Here is an 8,138-nt window from a genome sequence, read left to right on the forward strand (position 1 = left end):
CCTCCAAAGATAAACGGTGTCCTTTGGGGCCAAATAAGCTTGTATAAGTGGACCTGTGTTGTTCTGTAATTGCAGAGAAATTAAGTTTTTCGGAAACAAGTTTCTGCCTGACAGCGTCATAATTATGATTGCGAAATGACAGCAGGATTTTGAGAACAGGTTGTGGCAGCGAGCGCGTTTTTTATTTTTCTTTTTTTTTAATTTTTTTTTTTATATGAGACTCTCTTTCTCTCACACTCACTCGCCCCCCCCCCCCCCCCCCCGTTCCAACCCCGCCTCTTTCCCTTTTCCTCTGGTCTGAAACATTTACCCTTTTGTAATAAAGTGGAGATCTAGTCTCTCTCTCCCTCTTCTCCATTGTTTTTCTCCTGTCGCATGTTTAGCTGTAAGAAAAGGTCTGGATTTAAGTTTGTATCCTTTGTTAAATTAGGATCAGTTCAGATAAATTCTCTCTCTCTTTCTCTCTCTCTCTCTCTCTCTCTCTCCCTCTCTCTCTCTCTCTCTCTCTCTCTGCACCCTCTCTCTCTCTCTCTCTCTCTCTCTCTCTCTCTCTCCGATCGAATCTACCACAGGCACAGCACAGTGTTCTATATTCGACTTTACCTGATCCTAATTTGAAGCAACGCTACCTAAACACAAATTAAGAAGAACAAGGAACTTAGTCGATAAATATCGACAGGGGGCGGACAAATGGTTTACATGTGAAATGTGTGTATATGGGTGTGGTTCTGAAACAAACAAACCATGTGAACCCCCCCCATCCCACCGCTCGCGGGCTGAACGACTGACGTCTTTTCCAGAAGAACACCGCGTGTACATAATACACAATTCGATCGCGTAGCACTGCCAATGCACATTTTCGCAACGAAAACCGTGCTACTGTTTCTTGTGTGTTAAATCTGAAAGCAATATAAGTGAACGAACAATTGAAAACTGATATCACGTTACTAAACTCCCAAAAGTAATAAATTACTTCTGACTGCGGTACACAATACGGCAGTCACCTCTGCGAATGCTGTCGAAGAATCTAACCGAAAGTAAACATTCTGGGAATCTACGCGCATCGGCCTTGACGCAAGTTCAATACTAAGCCAATGAGCGCGCCGCGGCGAAGTTGGCAGCTGTAAGTCTCGCAGCGCTGGCTGGCTGAGCGAGTTGCGTGTCCATCCATATTTATTAGGTCCAAGCCGCACCGTAGACCAGATTAGTAGGTGCTTGAGTTTGGTATTTTGATTTTACATAACATTAAACCTTTCTTGGGGTTCATGGTCATGGCAACAGCCATAATAATATTATATCATGTATAATATTACATTTCAGCATATTTGAATTACATGTCATCATACCAAACTGTCATACATTTTTATTCCTACATCATTCTGATTGATCACAACCAAACCTACTATCAGTGGACACATCCAAATGTAAGCGCCTGTTCTTGACAACTTTTAATCGATCTAAAAATAGCAACTTGCTGGGCCCTTTGCCGCCAACAGACACTGTTTGGCCTGTAGGTAAAATGTACAATGTATTTTCTGATTTGTGCACAAAAGCTTTTTTTCTTTTTTCTTTTTTTTAACATAACAATGTTTAATGTCACTGTATGTTTAAAAGACCATGGTCATATTTGTAAAAAAAATGTTAAATTAGAAAATAAATAACATTTTGGTTCATGATTTTTCCTACACCTGTGCTAAAAATAAGAAATAAAAATGTCGGGTATATAAGTCACTCAAATTCAGCTAGGTATGAATGGCTCGGTTTGAGTTTGTTGCAGTTGACCCTGCACAATGCGACATATCATGTTTTTGTTGAACAATTTTGACGTCACCCCTCCCATAGGGTGACGTATTTCACAACTTCCTGTGTTACACAAACTCTGTGATGACCAATTTTGACGTCACCCCTCCCATAGGGTGACGGATTTCACAACTTTCTACAGATGAACAATGTTGCCTTCACCCCTCCCATAGGGTGACGGATGTCACAACTTCCTGTGTACACAAACTGATGACGTATTTCACAACAAAATGGCGCTGCCCATGGTCAACCTCTAAACTATCCGTATAGAATGGGGGCGTCCTCGCCCCCATAATAATGTGCGTGCGTACGCGTGTGTCTGTGTCAGACATGAGACCAGCAAATGTTCCAAAAGTAGGAAAGTAAGCCGGGGTCCAGAGGCCGAATAGGCCCCTGGTGGGGTCCAGGGGCAACGCCCCGGTAGGGGGGTTCAGGGGGGCAGCCCCCCTGACGGAAAATTAATGTTAAAATTATAAAGGCCATTTTGGGGCCTCTCCTGATAGCAAAAAATTAGTTCATGCCTTTTTAAAAAGCTATAAAAATGACAAGAATAATATGTTTTAGCATTTTAAACAAAAGTGTAATTTATAACAATCACACACACACACAACTTACTTGAAAACTTTCAGAACCAACACATTTTTTCCACCAAGTCCGTACTTCACCACGCAGTGGCCGTTGTCGCACCACGTGCACACGGCCTGACCGGGAATAGATATCTTGGCGATACTGTCGCCAATGAGCTAGCGCCTTTCTTTCTTGTTGATTATGACAGTCATTTCTTCTGACAGCCTCTTTTCTTTCTTTATTTGGTGTTTATGTATATATGAATCATGCGTTAAATTGTTTGCAGTTGCCCGCGTCGGTCTGTGTATTTTATTCGTCCGGCTTTAAATTCAGTTGTCCCACAAATATACGGTACCGTTCAAGGTTATATCGCGACGGGGAAAGGGGGGGATGGGATAGAGCCACTTGTTAATTGTTTCTTGTTCACAAAAGCACTAATCAAACAAGAAGAGCAAACGCTCGATCGAGTCACTTTCGCAGTTCTGAATATTATATGAGGCATCAGATGGACAGGAAGAAATTGCTATTCACAACACAATGAGTCACGTTCACATAAAATTTGAGCCCGGTCACTTTTATAGTTTCCGAGAAAAGCCCAACGTTAAGTTGTGTGTTGCCGAACAGAAAAGGCTAGTTATCTCCCTTGTTTTTCTGATAACGTTCGTAAAAGGCTACAGATGTAAATACTTTGATGTAAAGAATAATCCTACAAAGTTTCAATCACATCCGATGAACTTTGTCAAAGATATAAAATGTCTAATTTTTCCTTTGACGCTGACCTGTGACCTTGAAAAAGGTCAAAGGTCAACGAAACCATCGTTAAAGTGTAGAGGTCATTGGAGGTCACGACTAAACAAAATATGAGCCCGATCGCTTTGATAGTTTCCGAGAAAAGTCCAACGTTAAGGTGGTGTCTACGGACGGCCGGCCGGACGGCCGGCCGGACAGACTAACACTGACCGATTACATAGAGTCACTTTTTCTCAAGTGACTCAAAAATTGCTCCAGGGGCTTGCAACGTAGTACAATATATGACCTTACTGGGAGAATGCAAGTTTCCAGTACAAAGGACTTAACATTTCTTACATACTGCTTGACTAAAATCTTTACAAACATTGACTGTATTCTATACAAGAAACACTTAACAAGGGTAAAAGGAGAAACAGAATCCGTTAGTCGCCTCTTACGACATGCTGGGGAGCATCGGGTAAATTCTTCCCCCTAACCCGCCAGTTGGCTTTCCACTTGTTTTTCACACTTTGGTCGTCGATCGTAAGAGCTTCCACAGCCAACAAAACAATACGGAATCCAGACGCCATGATGCTACCTTTTTCACCTTCGGCGTTTGGAGATCGGCAGCCAATCAAAACAACCCGCAAACCGCCATCGGTGAATAATTAGGCCTAGGCGATAATCGTCGGATATCGACAGCCAATCAAACGCGACCCATGATACTGCTATGGGTTCACGCGAGTGCTGGGGTGCGAACGCACTGACTTCAGATGCAGACAGCTTCAGCTGAACGGTTCATACCACCACCAACCCCCCCCCCCCCCTTAAATTTTTTCTAAACGAATTTGCATCGATCTCAAGAATGGTCTGTGAGCTAAAGAAAATATCGGAATTCCGATAAAATTCGGACCAGTCCCATGTCTGCTGTGTATATGTCTGTGTGTGTGTGTGTGGGGGGGATGTCGGAGGGAGTGTGTTTTGTGTACGTACGTAAATGCGTGCGTGCGTGCGTGTGCGGATAGGCGCGTGTATGTGTGCGTGCATGCTCCCGCGCAGGGGGGGGGGGGGATGTATTGCATGTGCATGTATCCTCTCCCCCTTCTCCCCCCTACACCCCCCACACCTTCCACCCCTCAACCAGACCCCACCCCAGAAACGTACCCTCACATCCCACACCCATCTATCCTCGAACAGTTTAAAAATCCATTCCCCAATTTTCATCGCCTATTATACAGATAATGTCTGGCCTTATGTCCCGTCGGTCTGCTGTTTGTTTTCCATCCGAGGCGAGAGTCGGCAAAGGCACGGGGACGATCAGCGACCGTTTGAACATGAAATTGAAAACCGTCTGCATGGATCCATCAACTCTCCATGAAAAGAAAATGGGTGTTTAATGCGCCGTGAACTGTGTAGCCTACAGTGTCGGCGTACTGAACCTATCCGGTGAAAGTTGGTGCTCTACGTCCTTGAAAGATATGGTACCGTATATTTGTGGGACAACTGAATTTAAAGCCGGACGAATAAAATACACAGACCGACGCGGGCAACTGCAAACAATTTAACGCATGATTCATATATACATAAAAATTAAACATGGTCAAAAAGGGCGGAACAAGGGTTTCAACGTTTAGAGAGTAGAAAATAATGTAAATGTTTTAATCAGTTTTCTCCACCCCGGACAAAGAGAAGACAGCCTCGGGCTTATGATGTAAAATGTAAAATACTGACCAGGTCTGAGACGGCGGGGCAAACTGGGCTGGCCCTTTCAATCCAAACAAGCACCCCCCCCCTCCCCCCCCCCCCCCCAAAAAAAAAAAAAAAAAAAAAAACATAAATATGAACACATGTTTGTTCTTTTATTTTCAATTTTTCCAATGTCGACCGCGTAATTCTGGTCATAGCTGCATGATTGATGCAAAACAAAAACGTTTGGATTTCTATCAAAACATGAAACATATCAACAGAAAGACATTATTAACTCAAGCACGCATATCGCAACTAATAAACACAAAGTGTTTCCAGCTAATTCTTTTCCGACCGACAAAATCTGCAAAGGCGGTCAATGACAAACGGAGCCTCGAAATCAGGACCAGGCGTAATGTCCAGATGTTGTATTTTTTTAGGGGGGGGGAGGGGGGGGGAGGTGGGGTATTCTTCAAATATTCCATTGCGGAGAGATTCGAGTCGGATTCCAGTGGAAAGGCAGCAGTGTCAAGAGTCGCGCTACAGTCTTTCCATTCTTTTCTTTGTTCTTCATCTCTCTTCAGCGTCTTCAAGCTTACTCATATGCACTGACCTGCAAAATAGTGCCCGCGGCAGGCTCTGCACATCACGGAAAGAGAGAGGAAAATAGTGTGTAGGAAATGATGCTGTACGCTGCATTCGGTGAGGGTCCCCCAGAACCCGCGGGCTAACCAAGACCTTTCTGATTGGTCTCGGCCAGCAGCGCCACATCCGCCATGTTGGTCACGTGCTTCCCTTGGCATGCAGAGCTAGCAAATTAGTTTTGCTCCTTGTCTTCGCGGGGGGTCGGATACATACGCTAAATTTTTCATTTTTAAAAGGAAAAGGTATTCGTGCTCTCAGTGCAGTCTAGGATTGGAGACTTTTAACCTTTATTCTCAAATAGAAAATATCTTTCTGTTTTTCTGCGTCTAAAATTGCCTACCTCACGACAGATTTGTCAAAAATACAGCTTGGCTGTCTCCCAAATAGATTCGTAACATAAGGTTGAATTAATTTGTTATATAGAAATAGAAGTAACTTACAAAGTTCATTAAGAAAAATACACAGACACACACAGACATACGCACGCACGCACGCACGCACGCACACGCACACACACACACACACACAGACACACACACACACACACACACACACACACACACACACACACACACACACACACACACACACACAGAGAAACCCCTCTACAAAAAAAGGACTGTAATGTTTTGGCATATGGGCTTAAAAGTTACAGGCACACTCCTTTTAGTTCAAACAATTCGACCATCAGAGCGTAAATTTATGCGCAAACCAGTTTAAAAGACATCGTAACGAAGTTCATCGCGTTGACATTGATCTTGTACAATACTGACAAAGTCGAAACGGTTCATTACCCTGGCCGTCAAATGAATAATAGCGTGTTAACACAAGCTGAAAAAAGTCGATTTTTGAAAGCTTGTTAATGCTGGAGCCGAATATTAGTTGGGTATGCTGCTCTTGTTTCACGGACGTCAGAACGGCCAAGGATTCCAAACGTGATTAAAGGCACACAATCCTCGTGAAAACAGAAAAGAGATCACATCAGGCTTACACACAGGATAAGGCCATCCCTCCACTTGGTCACGTACCAAAATGAACAGCCTGTGTGCTCTCTGGGTTGATGATAATGTTGTTTTACAACACAACACAGCAAGCAGTAAGGGTGTTGGTTTTTTTTTGTTTTTTTGTTTTTTGTTGTTTTTTGTTTGCTTAACGCCCAGCCGACCACGATGGGCCATATCAGGGCGGTGCTGCTTTGACATTTAACGTGCGCCACACACAAGACAGAAGTCGCAGCACAGGCTTCCTGTCTCACCCAGTCACATTATTCCGGCTGACACCGGACCAACCAGTCCTAGCACTAACCCCATAATGCCAGACGCCAGGCAGAGCAGCCACTAGATTGCCAATTTTAAAGTCTTAGGTATGACCCGGCTGGGGTTCGAACCCACGACCTCCCGCTCACTGGGCGGACGCCTTACCACTAGGCCACCGTGTTGCGGTCGTTGGGTTTGGGTATGTGACCAAGTGGAGGACTGATCTTAATAAAGCCTGACAAGGTCTGTCACAGCGAGGTGAACTGTTTTCAAGAGGTGGAGTGGGGTTTTAATCCACACACATTTGAACTACTACATGCACTTTGACCTTTGGAAGAAGACCAATGTTGGAGAATATTTTATTGTTTCTTTTTCTTGGGCAGTATATTGCCTGGATGTGGTCACTGGAGCGTAGCTGTACAAACAAGTCAAAATGTCAACAACAGAAGAACCCCCCATCTAAAAAAAGGAAAAGCAAAAAACAAAAAACTGGACAAAAAGAAGAAAAAAGTAGAAAATCACTTAGGAAGTCAACATGGTTATGTCGTATTTCAATCTTGCTGTACACAAAGGTGGAAATATTGAGCAATGAAAAAAATGTATTGCGGAAAATTGCTTCATGCACAAAAAAACGTAATCCACCCACCAGCGTTGTTTTCAATTGAAGGTGTTTAGATTATTTCGCCGGATATTAGTTCGCCTTCGCCTGATTACACAGACCGACCCTCCAAAGCAGAATCATATCATGGGGGTCGATATTTTTTAATCAATCTAAAGGCCATCGGATAATTGTTTGTTACACTCGGCAGAGCCTGAATAATTATTGTATACAAAAAATATCTAAAAACCTAAAGCAATCAATTCAGCCGGAGAAATAGATTCATACTACACACCAAGACCTTGACAAATCCAAGAACAGAAGAGCGTTAATAGACAATCCCGCGCAGCACCTCACAAATGATCGGAAACTCTTGTGGCTTTAAAAAAAAGAAGACAATAACGTGAATGGTATTACTAAGGTAGTGTGTGTGTGTGTGTGTGTGTGTGTGTGTGTGTGTGTGTGTGGAGGGGGGGCGGGGGTCAACGGTGGGTGGGGGTAAGGGGATGAGTGAAGGGGAGGGTGGAGGGCTGGTATACCAGAGTTCGGTTCTGCCGCTGCAAGACCTCTCAAACAAGACTAACGGAATACATGAAAAAGTTGATCAAACGCTTACAAAGCTGATACAATGTCGGTGATAAAATAAAATACGAATTTAACATGAAGAGTCGGCGTCCACAGATACGCTTCATTGAACATTGTTCCCATGACTCAAACCTACGTCAATGGCAACCCAGCTAGTTGCTTCGCATGCTTCAACGAAGCTGGAGAAAACTCAGAAATTAAAACGATGTCTGGTGTCATTTGTCTTCTCGAATGTTCTGGTCTGTTAGAGTAAGCTAGACTTCAGAACTGTC

At 43.6% G+C, this 8,138-nt stretch overlaps 1 non-coding gene across 1 annotated transcript; it reads right to left on the reverse strand.

The window, feature by feature from the left end:
- Nucleotides 1–6,793: 6,793 nt before the first annotated feature.
- Nucleotides 6,794–6,871, reverse strand: Trnat-agu (transfer RNA threonine (anticodon AGU)). Its single transcript has one exon. It is a non-coding gene; the product is annotated as a tRNA-Thr (tRNA).
- Nucleotides 6,872–8,138: the final 1,267 nt, after the last annotated feature.

This window comes from Littorina saxatilis, linkage group LG15, assembly GCF_037325665.1.
Source record: "Littorina saxatilis isolate snail1 linkage group LG15, US_GU_Lsax_2.0, whole genome shotgun sequence".
Classification (NCBI taxonomy): domain Eukaryota; kingdom Metazoa; phylum Mollusca; class Gastropoda; order Littorinimorpha; family Littorinidae; genus Littorina; species Littorina saxatilis.